The sequence below is a fragment of the Trachurus japonicus genome, chromosome 10, assembly GCF_045865225.1.
Source record: "Trachurus japonicus isolate A0001 chromosome 10, Traja_1.0".
Taxonomy (NCBI): Eukaryota; Metazoa; Chordata; class Actinopteri; order Carangiformes; family Carangidae; genus Trachurus; species Trachurus japonicus.
Window position 1 is genome coordinate 27,899,817 of NC_140916.1, and position 25,245 is coordinate 27,925,061.

Consider the following 25,245-nt stretch of genomic DNA (forward strand, 5'->3'; position numbering starts at 1 on the left):
CCTAAGCTTTCCAACGATACCGAGTCCGACCCAACTTTCTCAAGATAAGGGGGCGTGGCCTCGAAAAGAAGGGCGAAATCGGCTGTATCTCAAGAACGGTAAGTCAGAAAAATACGAGCCACACACCATCGTGTTCAGCGTGGTCGAATTATGGGGGAAAGCCGTCGGGTCCGACAGTGTCCGACCTTCCCTCGGCGAGTTATGGCCGAAAACGCACCTAGGCGGGCCAAAGTGGGCCAAAATTGGCCTCCACATGCTCCCAGGCTCATATCTCTGGCTAGGAATGTGCTAGAGACGCGGGGAAAAGTTCTACGGAAAGCTACGGACCTCAGCTATCCAGAAAAACAAAGTCCGACGTCACTTTCTATATTTCCGCTAGTAGTTTTTTGCAGTTAAGTGAAAAGAGGGAAGTAATTTGGACTCTTTGGCTGTGCCCCATTTTTTTTTTTGGGCACAGGTGGCGCCACTGAGTGTCCAGCATGCAGCAGACGATCCAGCAAGAACTTTGGACTGGTTAAGGTTAGTAAAAATGACATGTCCAGGCGTAAGTAAGAAATAGGCTAAGTGAATCAAGGGATGATAAGTTCCTAACTCTGGGCAGGAAAGGGCTAGACTCGTGAAACCAACGTGTGTGGATAGCTGAGGACCTAAGCTTTCCAACGATACCGAGTCCGACCCAACTTTCTCAAGATAAGGGGGCGTGGCCTCGAAAAGAAGGGCGAAATCGGCTGTATCTCAAGAACGGTAAGTCAGAAAAATACGAGCCACACACCATCGTGTTCAGCGTGGTCGAATTATGGGGGAAAGCCGTCGGGTCCGACAGTGTCCGACCTTCCCTCGGCGAGTTATGGCCGAAAACGCACCTAGGCGGGCCAAAGTGGGCCAAAATTGGCCTCCACATGCTCCCAGGCTCATATCTCTGGCTAGGAATGTGCTAGAGACGCGGGGAAAAGTTCTACGGAAAGCTACGGACCTCAGCTATCCAGAAAAACAAAGTCCGACGTCACTTTCTATATTTCCGCTAGTAGTTTTTTGCAGTTAAGTGAAAAGAGGGAAGTAATTTGGACTCTTTGGCTGTGCCCCATTTTTTTTTTGGGCACAGGTGGCGCCACTGAGTGTCCAGCATGCAGCAGACGATCCAGCAAGAACTTTGGACTGGTTAAGGTTAGTAAAAATGACATGTCCAGGCGTAAGTAAGAAATAGGCTAAGTGAATCAAGGGATGATAAGTTCCTAACTCTGGGCAGGAAAGGGCTAGACTCGTGAAACCAACGTGTGTGGATAGCTGAGGACCTAAGCTTTCCAACGATACCGAGTCCGACCCAACTTTCTCAAGATAAGGGGGCGTGGCCTCGAAAAGAAGGGCGAAATCGGCTGTATCTCAAGAACGGTAAGTCAGAAAAATACGAGCCACACACCATCGTGTTCAGCGTGGTCGAATTATGGGGGAAAGCCGTCGGGTCCGACAGTGTCCGACCTTCCCTCGGCGAGTTATGGCCGAAAACGCACCTAGGCGGGCCAAAGTGGGCCAAAATTGGCCTCCACATGCTCCCAGGCTCATATCTCTGGCTAGGAATGTGCTAGAGACGCGGGGAAAAGTTCTACGGAAAGCTACGGACCTCAGCTATCCAGAAAAACAAAGTCCGACGTCACTTTCTATATTTCCGCTAGTAGTTTTTTGCAGTTAAGTGAAAAGAGGGAAGTAATTTGGACTCTTTGGCTGTGCCCCATTTTTTTTTTGGGCACAGGTGGCGCCACTGAGTGTCCAGCATGCAGCAGACGATCCAGCAAGAACTTTGGACTGGTTAAGGTTAGTAAAAATGACATGTCCAGGCGTAAGTAAGAAATAGGCTAAGTGAATCAAGGGATGATAAGTTCCTAACTCTGGGCAGGAAAGGGCTAGACTCGTGAAACCAACGTGTGTGGATAGCTGAGGACCTAAGCTTTCCAACGATACCGAGTCCGACCCAACTTTCTCAAGATAAGGGGGCGTGGCCTCGAAAAGAAGGGCGAAATCGGCTGTATCTCAAGAACGGTAAGTCAGAAAAATACGAGCCACACACCATCGTGTTCAGCGTGGTCGAATTATGGGGGAAAGCCGTCGGGTCCGACAGTGTCCGACCTTCCCTCGGCGAGTTATGGCCGAAAACGCACCTAGGCGGGCCAAAGTGGGCCAAAATTGGCCTCCACATGCTCCCAGGCTCATATCTCTGGCTAGGAATGTGCTAGAGACGCGGGGAAAAGTTCTACGGAAAGCTACGGACCTCAGCTATCCAGAAAAACAAAGTCCGACGTCACTTTCTATATTTCCGCTAGTAGTTTTTTGCAGTTAAGTGAAAAGAGGGAAGTAATTTGGACTCTTTGGCTGTGCCCCATTTTTTTTTTTGGGCACAGGTGGCGCCACTGAGTGTCCAGCATGCAGCAGACGATCCAGCAAGAACTTTGGACTGGTTAAGGTTAGTAAAAATGACATGTCCAGGCGTAAGTAAGAAATAGGCTAAGTGAATCAAGGGATGATAAGTTCCTAACTCTGGGCAGGAAAGGGCTAGACTCGTGAAACCAACGTGTGTGGATAGCTGAGGACCTAAGCTTTCCAACGATACCGAGTCCGACCCAACTTTCTCAAGATAAGGGGGCGTGGCCTCGAAAAGAAGGGCGAAATCGGCTGTATCTCAAGAACGGTAAGTCAGAAAAATACGAGCCACACACCATCGTGTTCAGCGTGGTCGAATTATGGGGGAAAGCCGTCGGGTCCGACAGTGTCCGACCTTCCCTCGGCGAGTTATGGCCGAAAACGCACCTAGGCGGGCCAAAGTGGGCCAAAATTGGCCTCCACATGCTCCCAGGCTCATATCTCTGGCTAGGAATGTGCTAGAGACGCGGGGAAAAGTTCTACGGAAAGCTACGGACCTCAGCTATCCAGAAAAACAAAGTCCGACGTCACTTTCTATATTTCCGCTAGTAGTTTTTTGCAGTTAAGTGAAAAGAGGGAAGTAATTTGGACTCTTTGGCTGTGCCCCATTTTTTTTTTTGGGCACAGGTGGCGCCACTGAGTGTCCAGCATGCAGCAGACGATCCAGCAAGAACTTTGGACTGGTTAAGGTTAGTAAAAATGACATGTCCAGGCGTAAGTAAGAAATAGGCTAAGTGAATCAAGGGATGATAAGTTCCTAACTCTGGGCAGGAAAGGGCTAGACTCGTGAAACCAACGTGTGTGGATAGCTGAGGACCTAAGCTTTCCAACGATACCGAGTCCGACCCAACTTTCTCAAGATAAGGGGGCGTGGCCTCGAAAAGAAGGGCGAAATCGGCTGTATCTCAAGAACGGTAAGTCAGAAAAATACGAGCCACACACCATCGTGTTCAGCGTGGTCGAATTATGGGGGAAAGCCGTCGGGTCCGACAGTGTCCGACCTTCCCTCGGCGAGTTATGGCCGAAAACGCACCTAGGCGGGCCAAAGTGGGCCAAAATTGGCCTCCACATGCTCCCAGGCTCATATCTCTGGCTAGGAATGTGCTAGAGACGCGGGGAAAAGTTCTACGGAAAGCTACGGACCTCAGCTATCCAGAAAAACAAAGTCCGACGTCACTTTCTATATTTCCGCTAGTAGTTTTTTGCAGTTAAGTGAAAAGAGGGAAGTAATTTGGACTCTTTGGCTGTGCCCCATTTTTTTTTTTGGGCACAGGTGGCGCCACTGAGTGTCCAGCATGCAGCAGACGATCCAGCAAGAACTTTGGACTGGTTAAGGTTAGTAAAAATGACATGTCCAGGCGTAAGTAAGAAATAGGCTAAGTGAATCAAGGGATGATAAGTTCCTAACTCTGGGCAGGAAAGGGCTAGACTCGTGAAACCAACGTGTGTGGATAGCTGAGGACCTAAGCTTTCCAACGATACCGAGTCCGACCCAACTTTCTCAAGATAAGGGGGCGTGGCCTCGAAAAGAAGGGCGAAATCGGCTGTATCTCAAGAACGGTAAGTCAGAAAAATACGAGCCACACACCATCGTGTTCAGCGTGGTCGAATTATGGGGGAAAGCCGTCGGGTCCGACAGTGTCCGACCTTCCCTCGGCGAGTTATGGCCGAAAACGCACCTAGGCGGGCCAAAGTGGGCCAAAATTGGCCTCCACATGCTCCCAGGCTCATATCTCTGGCTAGGAATGTGCTAGAGACGCGGGGAAAAGTTCTACGGAAAGCTACGGACCTCAGCTATCCAGAAAAACAAAGTCCGACGTCACTTTCTATATTTCCGCTAGTAGTTTTTTGCAGTTAAGTGAAAAGAGGGAAGTAATTTGGACTCTTTGGCTGTGCCCCATTTTTTTTTTTGGGCACAGGTGGCGCCACTGAGTGTCCAGCATGCAGCAGACGATCCAGCAAGAACTTTGGACTGGTTAAGGTTAGTAAAAATGACATGTCCAGGCGTAAGTAAGAAATAGGCTAAGTGAATCAAGGGATGATAAGTTCCTAACTCTGGGCAGGAAAGGGCTAGACTCGTGAAACCAACGTGTGTGGATAGCTGAGGACCTAAGCTTTCCAACGATACCGAGTCCGACCCAACTTTCTCAAGATAAGGGGGCGTGGCCTCGAAAAGAAGGGCGAAATCGGCTGTATCTCAAGAACGGTAAGTCAGAAAAATACGAGCCACACACCATCGTGTTCAGCGTGGTCGAATTATGGGGGAAAGCCGTCGGGTCCGACAGTGTCCGACCTTCCCTCGGCGAGTTATGGCCGAAAACGCACCTAGGCGGGCCAAAGTGGGCCAAAATTGGCCTCCACATGCTCCCAGGCTCATATCTCTGGCTAGGAATGTGCTAGAGACGCGGGGAAAAGTTCTACGGAAAGCTACGGACCTCAGCTATCCAGAAAAACAAAGTCCGACGTCACTTTCTATATTTCCGCTAGTAGTTTTTTGCAGTTAAGTGAAAAGAGGGAAGTAATTTGGACTCTTTGGCTGTGCCCCATTTTTTTTTTGGGCACAGGTGGCGCCACTGAGTGTCCAGCATGCAGCAGACGATCCAGCAAGAACTTTGGACTGGTTAAGGTTAGTAAAAATGACATGTCCAGGCGTAAGTAAGAAATAGGCTAAGTGAATCAAGGGATGATAAGTTCCTAACTCTGGGCAGGAAAGGGCTAGACTCGTGAAACCAACGTGTGTGGATAGCTGAGGACCTAAGCTTTCCAACGATACCGAGTCCGACCCAACTTTCTCAAGATAAGGGGGCGTGGCCTCGAAAAGAAGGGCGAAATCGGCTGTATCTCAAGAACGGTAAGTCAGAAAAATACGAGCCACACACCATCGTGTTCAGCGTGGTCGAATTATGGGGGAAAGCCGTCGGGTCCGACAGTGTCCGACCTTCCCTCGGCGAGTTATGGCCGAAAACGCACCTAGGCGGGCCAAAGTGGGCCAAAATTGGCCTCCACATGCTCCCAGGCTCATATCTCTGGCTAGGAATGTGCTAGAGACGCGGGGAAAAGTTCTACGGAAAGCTACGGACCTCAGCTATCCAGAAAAACAAAGTCCGACGTCACTTTCTATATTTCCGCTAGTAGTTTTTTGCAGTTAAGTGAAAAGAGGGAAGTAATTTGGACTCTTTGGCTGTGCCCCATTTTTTTTTTGGGCACAGGTGGCGCCACTGAGTGTCCAGCATGCAGCAGACGATCCAGCAAGAACTTTGGACTGGTTAAGGTTAGTAAAAATGACATGTCCAGGCGTAAGTAAGAAATAGGCTAAGTGAATCAAGGGATGATAAGTTCCTAACTCTGGGCAGGAAAGGGCTAGACTCGTGAAACCAACGTGTGTGGATAGCTGAGGACCTAAGCTTTCCAACGATACCGAGTCCGACCCAACTTTCTCAAGATAAGGGGGCGTGGCCTCGAAAAGAAGGGCGAAATCGGCTGTATCTCAAGAACGGTAAGTCAGAAAAATACGAGCCACACACCATCGTGTTCAGCGTGGTCGAATTATGGGGGAAAGCCGTCGGGTCCGACAGTGTCCGACCTTCCCTCGGCGAGTTATGGCCGAAAACGCACCTAGGCGGGCCAAAGTGGGCCAAAATTGGCCTCCACATGCTCCCAGGCTCATATCTCTGGCTAGGAATGTGCTAGAGACGCGGGGAAAAGTTCTACGGAAAGCTACGGACCTCAGCTATCCAGAAAAACAAAGTCCGACGTCACTTTCTATATTTCCGCTAGTAGTTTTTTGCAGTTAAGTGAAAAGAGGGAAGTAATTTGGACTCTTTGGCTGTGCCCCATTTTTTTTTTGGGCACAGGTGGCGCCACTGAGTGTCCAGCATGCAGCAGACGATCCAGCAAGAACTTTGGACTGGTTAAGGTTAGTAAAAATGACATGTCCAGGCGTAAGTAAGAAATAGGCTAAGTGAATCAAGGGATGATAAGTTCCTAACTCTGGGCAGGAAAGGGCTAGACTCGTGAAACCAACGTGTGTGGATAGCTGAGGACCTAAGCTTTCCAACGATACCGAGTCCGACCCAACTTTCTCAAGATAAGGGGGCGTGGCCTCGAAAAGAAGGGCGAAATCGGCTGTATCTCAAGAACGGTAAGTCAGAAAAATACGAGCCACACACCATCGTGTTCAGCGTGGTCGAATTATGGGGGAAAGCCGTCGGGTCCGACAGTGTCCGACCTTCCCTCGGCGAGTTATGGCCGAAAACGCACCTAGGCGGGCCAAAGTGGGCCAAAATTGGCCTCCACATGCTCCCAGGCTCATATCTCTGGCTAGGAATGTGCTAGAGACGCGGGGAAAAGTTCTACGGAAAGCTACGGACCTCAGCTATCCAGAAAAACAAAGTCCGACGTCACTTTCTATATTTCCGCTAGTAGTTTTTTGCAGTTAAGTGAAAAGAGGGAAGTAATTTGGACTCTTTGGCTGTGCCCCATTTTTTTTTTTGGGCACAGGTGGCGCCACTGAGTGTCCAGCATGCAGCAGACGATCCAGCAAGAACTTTGGACTGGTTAAGGTTAGTAAAAATGACATGTCCAGGCGTAAGTAAGAAATAGGCTAAGTGAATCAAGGGATGATAAGTTCCTAACTCTGGGCAGGAAAGGGCTAGACTCGTGAAACCAACGTGTGTGGATAGCTGAGGACCTAAGCTTTCCAACGATACCGAGTCCGACCCAACTTTCTCAAGATAAGGGGGCGTGGCCTCGAAAAGAAGGGCGAAATCGGCTGTATCTCAAGAACGGTAAGTCAGAAAAATACGAGCCACACACCATCGTGTTCAGCGTGGTCGAATTATGGGGGAAAGCCGTCGGGTCCGACAGTGTCCGACCTTCCCTCGGCGAGTTATGGCCGAAAACGCACCTAGGCGGGCCAAAGTGGGCCAAAATTGGCCTCCACATGCTCCCAGGCTCATATCTCTGGCTAGGAATGTGCTAGAGACGCGGGGAAAAGTTCTACGGAAAGCTACGGACCTCAGCTATCCAGAAAAACAAAGTCCGACGTCACTTTCTATATTTCCGCTAGTAGTTTTTTGCAGTTAAGTGAAAAGAGGGAAGTAATTTGGACTCTTTGGCTGTGCCCCATTTTTTTTTTGGGCACAGGTGGCGCCACTGAGTGTCCAGCATGCAGCAGACGATCCAGCAAGAACTTTGGACTGGTTAAGGTTAGTAAAAATGACATGTCCAGGCGTAAGTAAGAAATAGGCTAAGTGAATCAAGGGATGATAAGTTCCTAACTCTGGGCAGGAAAGGGCTAGACTCGTGAAACCAACGTGTGTGGATAGCTGAGGACCTAAGCTTTCCAACGATACCGAGTCCGACCCAACTTTCTCAAGATAAGGGGGCGTGGCCTCGAAAAGAAGGGCGAAATCGGCTGTATCTCAAGAACGGTAAGTCAGAAAAATACGAGCCACACACCATCGTGTTCAGCGTGGTCGAATTATGGGGGAAAGCCGTCGGGTCCGACAGTGTCCGACCTTCCCTCGGCGAGTTATGGCCGAAAACGCACCTAGGCGGGCCAAAGTGGGCCAAAATTGGCCTCCACATGCTCCCAGGCTCATATCTCTGGCTAGGAATGTGCTAGAGACGCGGGGAAAAGTTCTACGGAAAGCTACGGACCTCAGCTATCCAGAAAAACAAAGTCCGACGTCACTTTCTATATTTCCGCTAGTAGTTTTTTGCAGTTAAGTGAAAAGAGGGAAGTAATTTGGACTCTTTGGCTGTGCCCCATTTTTTTTTTTGGGCACAGGTGGCGCCACTGAGTGTCCAGCATGCAGCAGACGATCCAGCAAGAACTTTGGACTGGTTAAGGTTAGTAAAAATGACATGTCCAGGCGTAAGTAAGAAATAGGCTAAGTGAATCAAGGGATGATAAGTTCCTAACTCTGGGCAGGAAAGGGCTAGACTCGTGAAACCAACGTGTGTGGATAGCTGAGGACCTAAGCTTTCCAACGATACCGAGTCCGACCCAACTTTCTCAAGATAAGGGGGCGTGGCCTCGAAAAGAAGGGCGAAATCGGCTGTATCTCAAGAACGGTAAGTCAGAAAAATACGAGCCACACACCATCGTGTTCAGCGTGGTCGAATTATGGGGGAAAGCCGTCGGGTCCGACAGTGTCCGACCTTCCCTCGGCGAGTTATGGCCGAAAACGCACCTAGGCGGGCCAAAGTGGGCCAAAATTGGCCTCCACATGCTCCCAGGCTCATATCTCTGGCTAGGAATGTGCTAGAGACGCGGGGAAAAGTTCTACGGAAAGCTACGGACCTCAGCTATCCAGAAAAACAAAGTCCGACGTCACTTTCTATATTTCCGCTAGTAGTTTTTTGCAGTTAAGTGAAAAGAGGGAAGTAATTTGGACTCTTTGGCTGTGCCCCATTTTTTTTTTTGGGCACAGGTGGCGCCACTGAGTGTCCAGCATGCAGCAGACGATCCAGCAAGAACTTTGGACTGGTTAAGGTTAGTAAAAATGACATGTCCAGGCGTAAGTAAGAAATAGGCTAAGTGAATCAAGGGATGATAAGTTCCTAACTCTGGGCAGGAAAGGGCTAGACTCGTGAAACCAACGTGTGTGGATAGCTGAGGACCTAAGCTTTCCAACGATACCGAGTCCGACCCAACTTTCTCAAGATAAGGGGGCGTGGCCTCGAAAAGAAGGGCGAAATCGGCTGTATCTCAAGAACGGTAAGTCAGAAAAATACGAGCCACACACCATCGTGTTCAGCGTGGTCGAATTATGGGGGAAAGCCGTCGGGTCCGACAGTGTCCGACCTTCCCTCGGCGAGTTATGGCCGAAAACGCACCTAGGCGGGCCAAAGTGGGCCAAAATTGGCCTCCACATGCTCCCAGGCTCATATCTCTGGCTAGGAATGTGCTAGAGACGCGGGGAAAAGTTCTACGGAAAGCTACGGACCTCAGCTATCCAGAAAAACAAAGTCCGACGTCACTTTCTATATTTCCGCTAGTAGTTTTTTGCAGTTAAGTGAAAAGAGGGAAGTAATTTGGACTCTTTGGCTGTGCCCCATTTTTTTTTTGGGCACAGGTGGCGCCACTGAGTGTCCAGCATGCAGCAGACGATCCAGCAAGAACTTTGGACTGGTTAAGGTTAGTAAAAATGACATGTCCAGGCGTAAGTAAGAAATAGGCTAAGTGAATCAAGGGATGATAAGTTCCTAACTCTGGGCAGGAAAGGGCTAGACTCGTGAAACCAACGTGTGTGGATAGCTGAGGACCTAAGCTTTCCAACGATACCGAGTCCGACCCAACTTTCTCAAGATAAGGGGGCGTGGCCTCGAAAAGAAGGGCGAAATCGGCTGTATCTCAAGAACGGTAAGTCAGAAAAATACGAGCCACACACCATCGTGTTCAGCGTGGTCGAATTATGGGGGAAAGCCGTCGGGTCCGACAGTGTCCGACCTTCCCTCGGCGAGTTATGGCCGAAAACGCACCTAGGCGGGCCAAAGTGGGCCAAAATTGGCCTCCACATGCTCCCAGGCTCATATCTCTGGCTAGGAATGTGCTAGAGACGCGGGGAAAAGTTCTACGGAAAGCTACGGACCTCAGCTATCCAGAAAAACAAAGTCCGACGTCACTTTCTATATTTCCGCTAGTAGTTTTTTGCAGTTAAGTGAAAAGAGGGAAGTAATTTGGACTCTTTGGCTGTGCCCCATTTTTTTTTTTGGGCACAGGTGGCGCCACTGAGTGTCCAGCATGCAGCAGACGATCCAGCAAGAACTTTGGACTGGTTAAGGTTAGTAAAAATGACATGTCCAGGCGTAAGTAAGAAATAGGCTAAGTGAATCAAGGGATGATAAGTTCCTAACTCTGGGCAGGAAAGGGCTAGACTCGTGAAACCAACGTGTGTGGATAGCTGAGGACCTAAGCTTTCCAACGATACCGAGTCCGACCCAACTTTCTCAAGATAAGGGGGCGTGGCCTCGAAAAGAAGGGCGAAATCGGCTGTATCTCAAGAACGGTAAGTCAGAAAAATACGAGCCACACACCATCGTGTTCAGCGTGGTCGAATTATGGGGGAAAGCCGTCGGGTCCGACAGTGTCCGACCTTCCCTCGGCGAGTTATGGCCGAAAACGCACCTAGGCGGGCCAAAGTGGGCCAAAATTGGCCTCCACATGCTCCCAGGCTCATATCTCTGGCTAGGAATGTGCTAGAGACGCGGGGAAAAGTTCTACGGAAAGCTACGGACCTCAGCTATCCAGAAAAACAAAGTCCGACGTCACTTTCTATATTTCCGCTAGTAGTTTTTTGCAGTTAAGTGAAAAGAGGGAAGTAATTTGGACTCTTTGGCTGTGCCCCATTTTTTTTTTTGGCACAGGTGGCGCCACTGAGTGTCCAGCATGCAGCAGACGATCCAGCAAGAACTTTGGACTGGTTAAGGTTAGTAAAAATGACATGTCCAGGCGTAAGTAAGAAATAGGCTAAGTGAATCAAGGGATGATAAGTTCCTAACTCTGGGCAGGAAAGGGCTAGACTCGTGAAACCAACGTGTGTGGATAGCTGAGGACCTAAGCTTTCCAACGATACCGAGTCCGACCCAACTTTCTCAAGATAAGGGGGCGTGGCCTCGAAAAGAAGGGCGAAATCGGCTGTATCTCAAGAACGGTAAGTCAGAAAAATACGAGCCACACACCATCGTGTTCAGCGTGGTCGAATTATGGGGGAAAGCCGTCGGGTCCGACAGTGTCCGACCTTCCCTCGGCGAGTTATGGCCGAAAACGCACCTAGGCGGGCCAAAGTGGGCCAAAATTGGCCTCCACATGCTCCCAGGCTCATATCTCTGGCTAGGAATGTGCTAGAGACGCGGGGAAAAGTTCTACGGAAAGCTACGGACCTCAGCTATCCAGAAAAACAAAGTCCGACGTCACTTTCTATATTTCCGCTAGTAGTTTTTTGCAGTTAAGTGAAAAGAGGGAAGTAATTTGGACTCTTTGGCTGTGCCCCATTTTTTTTTTGGGCACAGGTGGCGCCACTGAGTGTCCAGCATGCAGCAGACGATCCAGCAAGAACTTTGGACTGGTTAAGGTTAGTAAAAATGACATGTCCAGGCGTAAGTAAGAAATAGGCTAAGTGAATCAAGGGATGATAAGTTCCTAACTCTGGGCAGGAAAGGGCTAGACTCGTGAAACCAACGTGTGTGGATAGCTGAGGACCTAAGCTTTCCAACGATACCGAGTCCGACCCAACTTTCTCAAGATAAGGGGGCGTGGCCTCGAAAAGAAGGGCGAAATCGGCTGTATCTCAAGAACGGTAAGTCAGAAAAATACGAGCCACACACCATCGTGTTCAGCGTGGTCGAATTATGGGGGAAAGCCGTCGGGTCCGACAGTGTCCGACCTTCCCTCGGCGAGTTATGGCCGAAAACGCACCTAGGCGGGCCAAAGTGGGCCAAAATTGGCCTCCACATGCTCCCAGGCTCATATCTCTGGCTAGGAATGTGCTAGAGACGCGGGGAAAAGTTCTACGGAAAGCTACGGACCTCAGCTATCCAGAAAAACAAAGTCCGACGTCACTTTCTATATTTCCGCTAGTAGTTTTTTGCAGTTAAGTGAAAAGAGGGAAGTAATTTGGACTCTTTGGCTGTGCCCCATTTTTTTTTTTGGGCACAGGTGGCGCCACTGAGTGTCCAGCATGCAGCAGACGATCCAGCAAGAACTTTGGACTGGTTAAGGTTAGTAAAAATGACATGTCCAGGCGTAAGTAAGAAATAGGCTAAGTGAATCAAGGGATGATAAGTTCCTAACTCTGGGCAGGAAAGGGCTAGACTCGTGAAACCAACGTGTGTGGATAGCTGAGGACCTAAGCTTTCCAACGATACCGAGTCCGACCCAACTTTCTCAAGATAAGGGGGCGTGGCCTCGAAAAGAAGGGCGAAATCGGCTGTATCTCAAGAACGGTAAGTCAGAAAAATACGAGCCACACACCATCGTGTTCAGCGTGGTCGAATTATGGGGGAAAGCCGTCGGGTCCGACAGTGTCCGACCTTCCCTCGGCGAGTTATGGCCGAAAACGCACCTAGGCGGGCCAAAGTGGGCCAAAATTGGCCTCCACATGCTCCCAGGCTCATATCTCTGGCTAGGAATGTGCTAGAGACGCGGGGAAAAGTTCTACGGAAAGCTACGGACCTCAGCTATCCAGAAAAACAAAGTCCGACGTCACTTTCTATATTTCCGCTAGTAGTTTTTTGCAGTTAAGTGAAAAGAGGGAAGTAATTTGGACTCTTTGGCTGTGCCCCATTTTTTTTTTTGGGCACAGGTGGCGCCACTGAGTGTCCAGCATGCAGCAGACGATCCAGCAAGAACTTTGGACTGGTTAAGGTTAGTAAAAATGACATGTCCAGGCGTAAGTAAGAAATAGGCTAAGTGAATCAAGGGATGATAAGTTCCTAACTCTGGGCAGGAAAGGGCTAGACTCGTGAAACCAACGTGTGTGGATAGCTGAGGACCTAAGCTTTCCAACGATACCGAGTCCGACCCAACTTTCTCAAGATAAGGGGGCGTGGCCTCGAAAAGAAGGGCGAAATCGGCTGTATCTCAAGAACGGTAAGTCAGAAAAATACGAGCCACACACCATCGTGTTCAGCGTGGTCGAATTATGGGGGAAAGCCGTCGGGTCCGACAGTGTCCGACCTTCCCTCGGCGAGTTATGGCCGAAAACGCACCTAGGCGGGCCAAAGTGGGCCAAAATTGGCCTCCACATGCTCCCAGGCTCATATCTCTGGCTAGGAATGTGCTAGAGACGCGGGGAAAAGTTCTACGGAAAGCTACGGACCTCAGCTATCCAGAAAAACAAAGTCCGACGTCACTTTCTATATTTCCGCTAGTAGTTTTTTGCAGTTAAGTGAAAAGAGGGAAGTAATTTGGACTCTTTGGCTGTGCCCCATTTTTTTTTTGGGCACAGGTGGCGCCACTGAGTGTCCAGCATGCAGCAGACGATCCAGCAAGAACTTTGGACTGGTTAAGGTTAGTAAAAATGACATGTCCAGGCGTAAGTAAGAAATAGGCTAAGTGAATCAAGGGATGATAAGTTCCTAACTCTGGGCAGGAAAGGGCTAGACTCGTGAAACCAACGTGTGTGGATAGCTGAGGACCTAAGCTTTCCAACGATACCGAGTCCGACCCAACTTTCTCAAGATAAGGGGGCGTGGCCTCGAAAAGAAGGGCGAAATCGGCTGTATCTCAAGAACGGTAAGTCAGAAAAATACGAGCCACACACCATCGTGTTCAGCGTGGTCGAATTATGGGGGAAAGCCGTCGGGTCCGACAGTGTCCGACCTTCCCTCGGCGAGTTATGGCCGAAAACGCACCTAGGCGGGCCAAAGTGGGCCAAAATTGGCCTCCACATGCTCCCAGGCTCATATCTCTGGCTAGGAATGTGCTAGAGACGCGGGGAAAAGTTCTACGGAAAGCTACGGACCTCAGCTATCCAGAAAAACAAAGTCCGACGTCACTTTCTATATTTCCGCTAGTAGTTTTTTGCAGTTAAGTGAAAAGAGGGAAGTAATTTGGACTCTTTGGCTGTGCCCCATTTTTTTTTTGGGCACAGGTGGCGCCACTGAGTGTCCAGCATGCAGCAGACGATCCAGCAAGAACTTTGGACTGGTTAAGGTTAGTAAAAATGACATGTCCAGGCGTAAGTAAGAAATAGGCTAAGTGAATCAAGGGATGATAAGTTCCTAACTCTGGGCAGGAAAGGGCTAGACTCGTGAAACCAACGTGTGTGGATAGCTGAGGACCTAAGCTTTCCAACGATACCGAGTCCGACCCAACTTTCTCAAGATAAGGGGGCGTGGCCTCGAAAAGAAGGGCGAAATCGGCTGTATCTCAAGAACGGTAAGTCAGAAAAATACGAGCCACACACCATCGTGTTCAGCGTGGTCGAATTATGGGGGAAAGCCGTCGGGTCCGACAGTGTCCGACCTTCCCTCGGCGAGTTATGGCCGAAAACGCACCTAGGCGGGCCAAAGTGGGCCAAAATTGGCCTCCACATGCTCCCAGGCTCATATCTCTGGCTAGGAATGTGCTAGAGACGCGGGGAAAAGTTCTACGGAAAGCTACGGACCTCAGCTATCCAGAAAAACAAAGTCCGACGTCACTTTCTATATTTCCGCTAGTAGTTTTTTGCAGTTAAGTGAAAAGAGGGAAGTAATTTGGACTCTTTGGCTGTGCCCCATTTTTTTTTTGGGCACAGGTGGCGCCACTGAGTGTCCAGCATGCAGCAGACGATCCAGCAAGAACTTTGGACTGGTTAAGGTTAGTAAAAATGACATGTCCAGGCGTAAGTAAGAAATAGGCTAAGTGAATCAAGGGATGATAAGTTCCTAACTCTGGGCAGGAAAGGGCTAGACTCGTGAAACCAACGTGTGTGGATAGCTGAGGACCTAAGCTTTCCAACGATACCGAGTCCGACCCAACTTTCTCAAGATAAGGGGGCGTGGCCTCGAAAAGAAGGGCGAAATCGGCTGTATCTCAAGAACGGTAAGTCAGAAAAATACGAGCCACACACCATCGTGTTCAGCGTGGTCGAATTATGGGGGAAAGCCGTCGGGTCCGACAGTGTCCGACCTTCCCTCGGCGAGTTATGGCCGAAAACGCACCTAGGCGGGCCAAAGTGGGCCAAAATTGGCCTCCACATGCTCCCAGGCTCATATCTCTGGCTAGGAATGTGCTAGAGACGCGGGGAAAAGTTCTACGGAAAGCTACGGACCTCAGCTATCCAGAAAAACAAAGTCCGACGTCACTTTCTATATTTCCGCTAGTAGTTTTTTGCAGTTAAGTGAAAAGAGGGAAGTAATTTGGACTCTTTGGCTGTGCCCCATTTTTTTTTTGGGCACAGGTGGCGCCACTGAGTGTCCAGCATGCAGCAGACGATCCAGCAAGAACTTTGGACTGGTTAAGGTTAGTAAAAATGACATGTCCAGGCGTAAGTAAGAAATAGGCTAAGTGAATCAAGGGATGATAAGTTCCTAACTCTGGGCAGGAAAGGGCTAGACTCGTGAAACCAACGTGTGTGGATAGCTGAGGACCTAAGCTTTCCAACGATACCGAGTCCGACCCAACTTTCTCAAGATAAGGGGGCGTGGCCTCGAAAAGAAGGGCGAAATCGGCTGTATCTCAAGAACGGTAAGTCAGAAAAATACGAGCCACACACCATCGTGTTCAGCGTGGTCGAATTATGGGGGAAAGCCGTCGGGTCCGACAGTGTCCGACCTTCCCTCGGCGAGTTATGGCCGAAAACGCACCTAGGCGGGCCAAAGTGGGCCAAAATTGGCCTCCACATGCTCCCAGGCTCATATCTCTGGCTAGGAATGTGCTAGAGACGCGGGGAAAAGTTCTACGGAAAGCTACGGACCTCAGCTATCCAGAAAAACAAAGTCCGACGTCACTTTCTATATTTCCGCTAGTAGTTTTTTGCAGTTAAGTGAAAAGAGGGAAGTAATTTGGACTCTTTGGCTGTGCCCCATTTTTTTTTTGGGCACAGGTGGCGCCACTGAGTGTCCAGCATGCAGCAGACGATCCAGCAAGAACTTTGGACTGGTTAAGGTTAGTAAAAATGACATGTCCAGGCGTAAGTAAGAAATAGGCTAAGTGAATCAAGGGATGATAAGTTCCTAACTCTGGGCAGGAAAGGGCTAGACTCGTGAAACCAACGTGTGTGGATAGCTGAGGACCTAAGCTTTCCAACGATACCGAGTCCGACCCAACTTTCTCAAGATAAGGGGGCGTGGCCTCGAAAAGAAGGGCGAAATCGGCTGTATCTCAAGAACGGTAAGTCAGAAAAATACGAGCCACACACCATCGTGTTCAGCGTGGTCGAATTATGGGGGAAAGCCGTCGGGTCCGACAGTGTCCGACCTTCCCTCGGCGAGTTATGGCCGAAAACGCACCTAGGCGGGCCAAAGTGGGCCAAAATTGGCCTCCACATGCTCCCAGGCTCATATCTCTGGCTAGGAATGTGCTAGAGACGCGGGGAAAAGTTCTACGGAAAGCTACGGACCTCAGCTATCCAGAAAAACAAAGTCCGACGTCACTTTCTATATTTCCGCTAGTAGTTTTTTGCAGTTAAGTGAAAAGAGGGAAGTAATTTGGACTCTTTGGCTGTGCCCCATTTTTTTTTTGGGCACAGGTGGCGCCACTGAGTGTCCAGCATGCAGCAGACGATCCAGCAAGAACTTTGGACTGGTTAAGGTTAGTAAAAATGACATGTCCAGGCGTAAGTAAGAAATAGGCTAAGTGAATCAAGGGATGATAAGTTCCTAACTCTGGGCAGGAAAGGGCTAGACTCGTGAAACCAACGTGTGTGGATAGCTGAGGACCTAAGCTTTCCAACGATACCGAGTCCGACCCAACTTTCTCAAGATAAGGGGGCGTGGCCTCGAAAAGAAGGGCGAAATCGGCTGTATCTCAAGAACGGTAAGTCAGAAAAATACGAGCCACACACCATCGTGTTCAGCGTGGTCGAATTATGGGGGAAAGCCGTCGGGTCCGACAGTGTCCGACCTTCCCTCGGCGAGTTATGGCCGAAAACGCACCTAGGCGGGCCAAAGTGGGCCAAAATTGGCCTCCACATGCTCCCAGGCTCATATCTCTGGCTAGGAATGTGCTAGAGACGCGGGGAAAAGTTCTACGGAAAGCTACGGACCTCAGCTATCCAGAAAAACAAAGTCCGACGTCACTTTCTATATTTCCGCTAGTAGTTTTTTGCAGTTAAGTGAAAAGAGGGAAGTAATTTGGACTCTTTGGCTGTGCCCCATTTTTTTTTTGGGCACAGGTGGCGCCACTGAGTGTCCAGCATGCAGCAGACGATCCAGCAAGAACTTTGGACTGGTTAAGGTTAGTAAAAATGACATGTCCAGGCGTAAGTAAGAAATAGGCTAAGTGAATCAAGGGATGATAAGTTCCTAACTCTGGGCAGGAAAGGGCTAGACTCGTGAAACCAACGTGTGTGGATAGCTGAGGACCTAAGCTTTCCAACGATACCGAGTCCGACCCAACTTTCTCAAGATAAGGGGGCGTGGCCTCGAAAAGAAGGGCGAAATCGGCTGTATCTCAAGAACGGTAAGTCAGAAAAATACGAGCCACACACCATCGTGTTCAGCGTGGTCGAATTATGGGGGAAAGCCGTCGGGTCCGACAGTGTCCGACCTTCCCTCGGCGAGTTATGGCCGAAAACGCACCTAGGCGGGCCAAAGTGGGCCAAAATTGGCCTCCACATGCTCCCAGGCTCATATCTCTGGCTAGGAATGTGCTAGAGACGCGGGGAAAAGTTCTACGGAAAGCTACGGACCTCAGCTATCCAGAAAAACAAAGTCCGACGTCACTTTCTATATTTCCGCTAGTAGTTTTTTGCAGTTAAGTGAAAAGAGGGAAGTAATTTGGACTCTTTGGCTGTGCCCCATTTTTTTTTTGGGCACAGGTGGCGCCACTGAGTGTCCAGCATGCAGCAGACGATCCAGCAAGAACTTTGGACTGGTTAAGGTTAGTAAAAATGACATGTCCAGGCGTAAGTAAGAAATAGGCTAAGTGAATCAAGGGATGATAAGTTCCTAACTCTGGGCAGGAAAGGGCTAGACTCGTGAAACCAACGTGTGTGGATAGCTGAGGACCTAAGCTTTCCAACGATACCGAGTCCGACCCAACTTTCTCAAGATAAGGGGGCGTGGCCTCGAAAAGAAGGGCGAAATCGGCTGTATCTCAAGAACGGTAAGTCAGAAAAATACGAGCCACACACCATCGTGTTCAGCGTGGTCGAATTATGGGGGAAAGCCGTCGGGTCCGACAGTGTCCGACCTTCCCTCGGCGAGTTATGGCCGAAAACGCACCTAGGCGGGCCAAAGTGGGCCAAAATTGGCCTCCACATGCTCCCAGGCTCATATCTCTGGCTAGGAATGTGCTAGAGACGCGGGGAAAAGTTCTACGGAAAGCTACGGACCTCAGCTATCCAGAAAAACAAAGTCCGACGTCACTTTCTATATTTCCGCTAGTAGTTTTTTGCAGTTAAGTGAAAAGAGGGAAGTAATTTGGACTCTTTGGCTGTGCCCCATTTTTTTTTTTGGGCACAGGTGGCGCCACTGAGTGTCCAGCATGCAGCAGACGATCCAGCAAGAACTTTGGACTGGTTAAGGTTAGTAAAAATGACATGTCCAGGCGTAAGTAAGAAATAGGCTAAGTGAATCAAGGGATGATAAGTTCCTAACTCTGGGCAGGAAAGGGCTAGACTCGTGAAACCAACGTGTGTGGATAGCTGAGGACCTAAGCTTTCCAACGATACCGAGTCCGACCCAACTTTCTCAAGATAAGGGGGCGTGGCCTCGAAAAGAAGGGCGAAATCGGCTGTATCTCAAGAACGGTAAGTCAGAAAAATACGAGCCACACACCATCGTGTTCAGCGTGGTCGAATTATGGGGGAAAGCCGTCGGGTCCGACAGTGTCCGACCTTCCCTCGGCGAGTTATGGCCGAAAACGCACCTAGGCGGGCCAAAGTGGGCCAAAATTGGCCTCCACATGCTCCCAGGCTCATATCTCTGGCTAGGAATGTGCTAGAGACGCGGGGAAAAGTTCTACGGAAAGCTACGGACCTCAGCTATCCAGAAAAACAAAGTCCGACGTCACTTTCTATATTTCCGCTAGTAGTTTTTTGCAGTTAAGTGAAAAGAGGGAAGTAATTTGGACTCTTTGGCTGTGCCCCATTTTTTTTTTTGGGCACAGGTGGCGCCACTGAGTGTCCAGCATGCAGCAGACGATCCAGCAAGAACTTTGGACTGGTTAAGGTTAGTAAAAATGACATGTCCAGGCGTAAGTAAGAAATAGGCTAAGTGAATCAAGGGATGATAAGTTCCTAACTCTGGGCAGGAAAGGGCTAGACTCGTGAAACCAACGTGTGTGGATAGCTGAGGACCTAAGCTTTCCAACGATACCGAGTCCGACCCAACTTTCTCAAGATAAGGGGGCGTGGCCTCGAAAAGAAGGGCGAAATCGGCTGTATCTCAAGAACGGTAAGTCAGAAAAATACGAGCCACACACCATCGTGTTCAGCGTGGTCGAATTATGGGGGAAAGCCGTCGGGTCCGACAGTGTCCGACCTTCCCTCGGCGAGTTATGGCCGAAAACGCACCTAGGCGGGCCAAAGTGGGCCAAAATTGGCCTCCACATGCTCCCAGGCTCATATCTCTGGCTAGGAATGTGCTAGAGACGCGGGGAAAAGTTCTACGGAAAGCTACGGACCTCAGCTATCCAGAAAAACAAAGTCCGACGTCACTTTCTATATTTCCGCTAGTAGTTTTTTGCAGTTAAGTGAAAAGAGGGAAGTAATTTGGACTCTTTGGCTGTGCCCCATTTTTTTTTTGGGCACAGGTGGCGCCACTGAGTGTCCAGCATGCAGCAGACGATCCAGCAAGAACTTTGGACTGGTTAAGGTTAGTAAAAATGACATGTCCAGGCGTAAGTAAGAAATAGGCTAAGTGAATCAAGGGATGATAAGTTCCTAACTCTGGGCAGGAAAGGGCTAGACTCGTGAAACCAACGTGTGTGGATAGCTGAGGACCTAAGCTTTCCAACGATACCGAGTCCGACCCAACTTTCTCAAGATAAGGGGGCGTGGCCTCGAAAAGAAGGGCGAAATCGGCTGTATCTCAAGAACGGTAAGTCAGAAAAATACGAGCCACACACCATCGTGTTCAGCGTGGTCGAATTATGGGGGAAAGCCGTCGGGTCCGACAGTGTCCGACCTTCCCTCGGCGAGTTATGGCCGAAAACGCACCTAGGCGGGCCAAAGTGGGCCAAAATTGGCCTCCACATGCTCCCAGGCTCATATCTCTGGCTAGGAATGTGCTAGAGACGCGGGGAAAAGTTCTACGGAAAGCTACGGACCTCAGCTATCCAGAAAAACAAAGTCCGACGTCACTTTCTATATTTCCGCTAGTAGTTTTTTGCAGTTAAGTGAAAAGAGGGAAGTAATTTGGACTCTTTGGCTGTGCCCCATTTTTTTTTTTGGGCACAGGTGGCGCCACTGAGTGTCCAGCATGCAGCAGACGATCCAGCAAGAACTTTGGACTGGTTAAGGTTAGTAAAAATGACATGTCCAGGCGTAAGTAAGAAATAGGCTAAGTGAATCAAGGGATGATAAGTTCCTAACTCTGGGCAGGAAAGGGCTAGACTCGTGAAACCAACGTGTGTGGATAGCTGAGGACCTAAGCTTTCCAACGATACCGAGTCCGACCCAACTTTCTCAAGATAAGGGGGCGTGGCCTCGAAAAGAAGGGCGAAATCGGCTGTATCTCAAGAACGGTAAGTCAGAAAAATACGAGCCACACACCATCGTGTTCAGCGTGGTCGAATTATGGGGGAAAGCCGTCGGGTCCGACAGTGTCCGACCTTCCCTCGGCGAGTTATGGCCGAAAACGCACCTAGGCGGGCCAAAGTGGGCCAAAATTGGCCTCCACATGCTCCCAGGCTCATATCTCTGGCTAGGAATGTGCTAGAGACGCGGGGAAAAGTTCTACGGAAAGCTACGGACCTCAGCTATCCAGAAAAACAAAGTCCGACGTCACTTTCTATATTTCCGCTAGTAGTTTTTTGCAGTTAAGTGAAAAGAGGGAAGTAATTTGGACTCTTTGGCTGTGCCCCATTTTTTTTTTGGGCACAGGTGGCGCCACTGAGTGTCCAGCATGCAGCAGACGATCCAGCAAGAACTTTGGACTGGTTAAGGTTAGTAAAAATGACATGTCCAGGCGTAAGTAAGAAATAGGCTAAGTGAATCAAGGGATGATAAGTTCCTAACTCTGGGCAGGAAAGGGCTAGACTCGTGAAACCAACGTGTGTGGATAGCTGAGGACCTAAGCTTTCCAACGATACCGAGTCCGACCCAACTTTCTCAAGATAAGGGGGCGTGGCCTCGAAAAGAAGGGCGAAATCGGCTGTATCTCAAGAACGGTAAGTCAGAAAAATACGAGCCACACACCATCGTGTTCAGCGTGGTCGAATTATGGGGGAAAGCCGTCGGGTCCGACAGTGTCCGACCTTCCCTCGGCGAGTTATGGCCGAAAACGCACCTAGGCGGGCCAAAGTGGGCCAAAATTGGCCTCCACATGCTCCCAGGCTCATATCTCTGGCTAGGAATGTGCTAGAGACGCGGGGAAAAGTTCTACGGAAAGCTACGGACCTCAGCTATCCAGAAAAACAAAGTCCGACGTCACTTTCTATATTTCCGCTAGTAGTTTTTTGCAGTTAAGTGAAAAGAGGGAAGTAATTTGGACTCTTTGGCTGTGCCCCATTTTTTTTTTGGGCACAGGTGGCGCCACTGAGTGTCCAGCATGCAGCAGACGATCCAGCAAGAACTTTGGACTGGTTAAGGTTAGTAAAAATGACATGTCCAGGCGTAAGTAAGAAATAGGCTAAGTGAATCAAGGGATGATAAGTTCCTAACTCTGGGCAGGAAAGGGCTAGACTCGTGAAACCAACGTGTGTGGATAGCTGAGGACCTAAGCTTTCCAACGATACCGAGTCCGACCCAACTTTCTCAAGATAAGGGGGCGTGGCCTCGAAAAGAAGGGCGAAATCGGCTGTATCTCAAGAACGGTAAGTCAGAAAAATACGAGCCACACACCATCGTGTTCAGCGTGGTCGAATTATGGGGGAAAGCCGTCGGGTCCGACAGTGTCCGACCTTCCCTCGGCGAGTTATGGCCGAAAACGCACCTAGGCGGGCCAAAGTGGGCCAAAATTGGCCTCCACATGCTCCCAGGCTCATATCTCTGGCTAGGAATGTGCTAGAGACGCGGGGAAAAGTTCTACGGAAAGCTACGGACCTCAGCTATCCAGAAAAACAAAGTCCGACGTCACTTTCTATATTTCCGCTAGTAGTTTTTTGCAGTTAAGTGAAAAGAGGGAAGTAATTTGGACTCTTTGGCTGTGCCCCATTTTTTTTTTTGGGCACAGGTGGCGCCACTGAGTGTCCAGCATGCAGCAGACGATCCAGCAAGAACTTTGGACTGGTTAAGGTTAGTAAAAATGACATGTCCAGGCGTAAGTAAGAAATAGGCTAAGTGAATCAAGGGATGATAAGTTCCTAACTCTGGGCAGGAAAGGGCTAGACTCGTGAAACCAACGTGTGTGGATAGCTGAGGACCTAAGCTTTCCAACGATACCGAGTCCGACCCAACTTTCTCAAGATAAGGGGGCGTGGCCTCGAAAAGAAGGGCGAAATCGGCTGTATCTCAAGAACGGTAAGTCAGAAAAATACGAGCCACACACCATCGTGTTCAGCGTGGTCGAATTATGGGGGAAAGCCGTCGGGTCCGACAGTGTCCGACCTTCCCTCGGCGAGTTATGGCCGAAAACGCACCTAGGCGGGCCAAAGTGGGCCAAAATTGGCCTCCACATGCTCCCAGGCTCATATCTCTGGCTAGGAATGTGCTAGAGACGCGGGGAAAAGTTCTACGGAAAGCTACGGACCTCAGCTATCCAGAAAAACAAAGTCCGACGTCACTTTCTATATTTCCGCTAGTAGTTTTTTGCAGTTAAGTGAAAAGAGGGAAGTAATTTGGACTCTTTGGCTGTGCCCCATTTTTTTTTTTGGGCACAGGTGGCGCCACTGAGTGTCCAGCATGCAGCAGACGATCCAGCAAGAACTTTGGACTGGTTAAGGTTAGTAAAAATGACATGTCCAGGCGTAAGTAAGAAATAGGCTAAGTGAATCAAGGGATGATAAGTTCCTAACTCTGGGCAGGAAAGGGCTAGACTCGTGAAACCAACGTGTGTGGATAGCTGAGGACCTAAGCTTTCCAACGATACCGAGTCCGACCCAACTTTCTCAAGATAAGGGGGCGTGGCCTCGAAAAGAAGGGCGAAATCGGCTGTATCTCAAGAACGGTAAGTCAGAAAAATACGAGCCACACACCATCGTGTTCAGCGTGGTCGAATTATGGGGGAAAGCCGTCGGGTCCGACAGTGTCCGACCTTCCCTCGGCGAGTTATGGCCGAAAACGCACCTAGGCGGGCCAAAGTGGGCCAAAATTGGCCTCCACATGCTCCCAGGCTCATATCTCTGGCTAGGAATGTGCTAGAGACGCGGGGAAAAGTTCTACGGAAAGCTACGGACCTCAGCTATCCAGAAAAACAAAGTCCGACGTCACTTTCTATATTTCCGCTAGTAGTTTTTTGCAGTTAAGTGAAAAGAGGGAAGTAATTTGGACTCTTTGGCTGTGCCCCATTTTTTTTTTTGGGCACAGGTGGCGCCACTGAGTGTCCAGCATGCAGCAGACGATCCAGCAAGAACTTTGGACTGGTTAAGGTTAGTAAAAATGACATGTCCAGGCGTAAGTAAGAAATAGGCTAAGTGAATCAAGGGATGATAAGTTCCTAACTCTGGGCAGGAAAGGGCTAGACTCGTGAAACCAACGTGTGTGGATAGCTGAGGACCTAAGCTTTCCAACGATACCGAGTCCGACCCAACTTTCTCAAGATAAGGGGGCGTGGCCTCGAAAAGAAGGGCGAAATCGGCTGTATCTCAAGAACGGTAAGTCAGAAAAATACGAGCCACACACCATCGTGTTCAGCGTGGTCGAATTATGGGGGAAAGCCGTCGGGTCCGACAGTGTCCGACCTTCCCTCGGCGAGTTATGGCCGAAAACGCACCTAGGCGGGCCAAAGTGGGCCAAAATTGGCCTCCACATGCTCCCAGGCTCATATCTCTGGCTAGGAATGTGCTAGAGACGCGGGGAAAAGTTCTACGGAAAGCTACGGACCTCAGCTATCCAGAAAAACAAAGTCCGACGTCACTTTCTATATTTCCGCTAGTAGTTTTTTGCAGTTAAGTGAAAAGAGGGAAGTAATTTGGACTCTTTGGCTGTGCCCCATTTTTTTTTTTGGGCACAGGTGGCGCCACTGAGTGTCCAGCATGCAGCAGACGATCCAGCAAGAACTTTGGACTGGTTAAGGTTAGTAAAAATGACATGTCCAGGCGTAAGTAAGAAATAGGCTAAGTGAATCAAGGGATGATAAGTTCCTAACTCTGGGCAGGAAAGGGCTAGACTCGTGAAACCAACGTGTGTGGATAGCTGAGGACCTAAGCTTTCCAACGATACCGAGTCCGACCCAACTTTCTCAAGATAAGGGGGCGTGGCCTCGAAAAGAAGGGCGAAATCGGCTGTATCTCAAGAACGGTAAGTCAGAAAAATACGAGCCACACACCATCGTGTTCAGCGTGGTCGAATTATGGGGGAAAGCCGTCGGGTCCGACAGTGTCCGACCTTCCCTCGGCGAGTTATGGCCGAAAACGCACCTAGGCGGGCCAAAGTGGGCCAAAATTGGCCTCCACATGCTCCCAGGCTCATATCTCTGGCTAGGAATGTGCTAGAGACGCGGGGAAAAGTTCTACGGAAAGCTACGGACCTCAGCTATCCAGAAAAACAAAGTCCGACGTCACTTTCTATATTTCCGCTAGTAGTTTTTTGCAGTTAAGTGAAAAGAGGGAAGTAATTTGGACTCTTTGGCTGTGCCCCATTTTTTTTTTGGGCACAGGTGGCGCCACTGAGTGTCCAGCATGCAGCAGACGATCCAGCAAGAACTTTGGACTGGTTAAGGTTAGTAAAAATGACATGTCCAGGCGTAAGTAAGAAATAGGCTAAGTGAATCAAGGGATGATAAGTTCCTAACTCTGGGCAGGAAAGGGCTAGACTCGTGAAACCAACGTGTGTGGATAGCTGAGGACCTAAGCTTTCCAACGATACCGAGTCCGACCCAACTTTCTCAAGATAAGGGGGCGTGGCCTCGAAAAGAAGG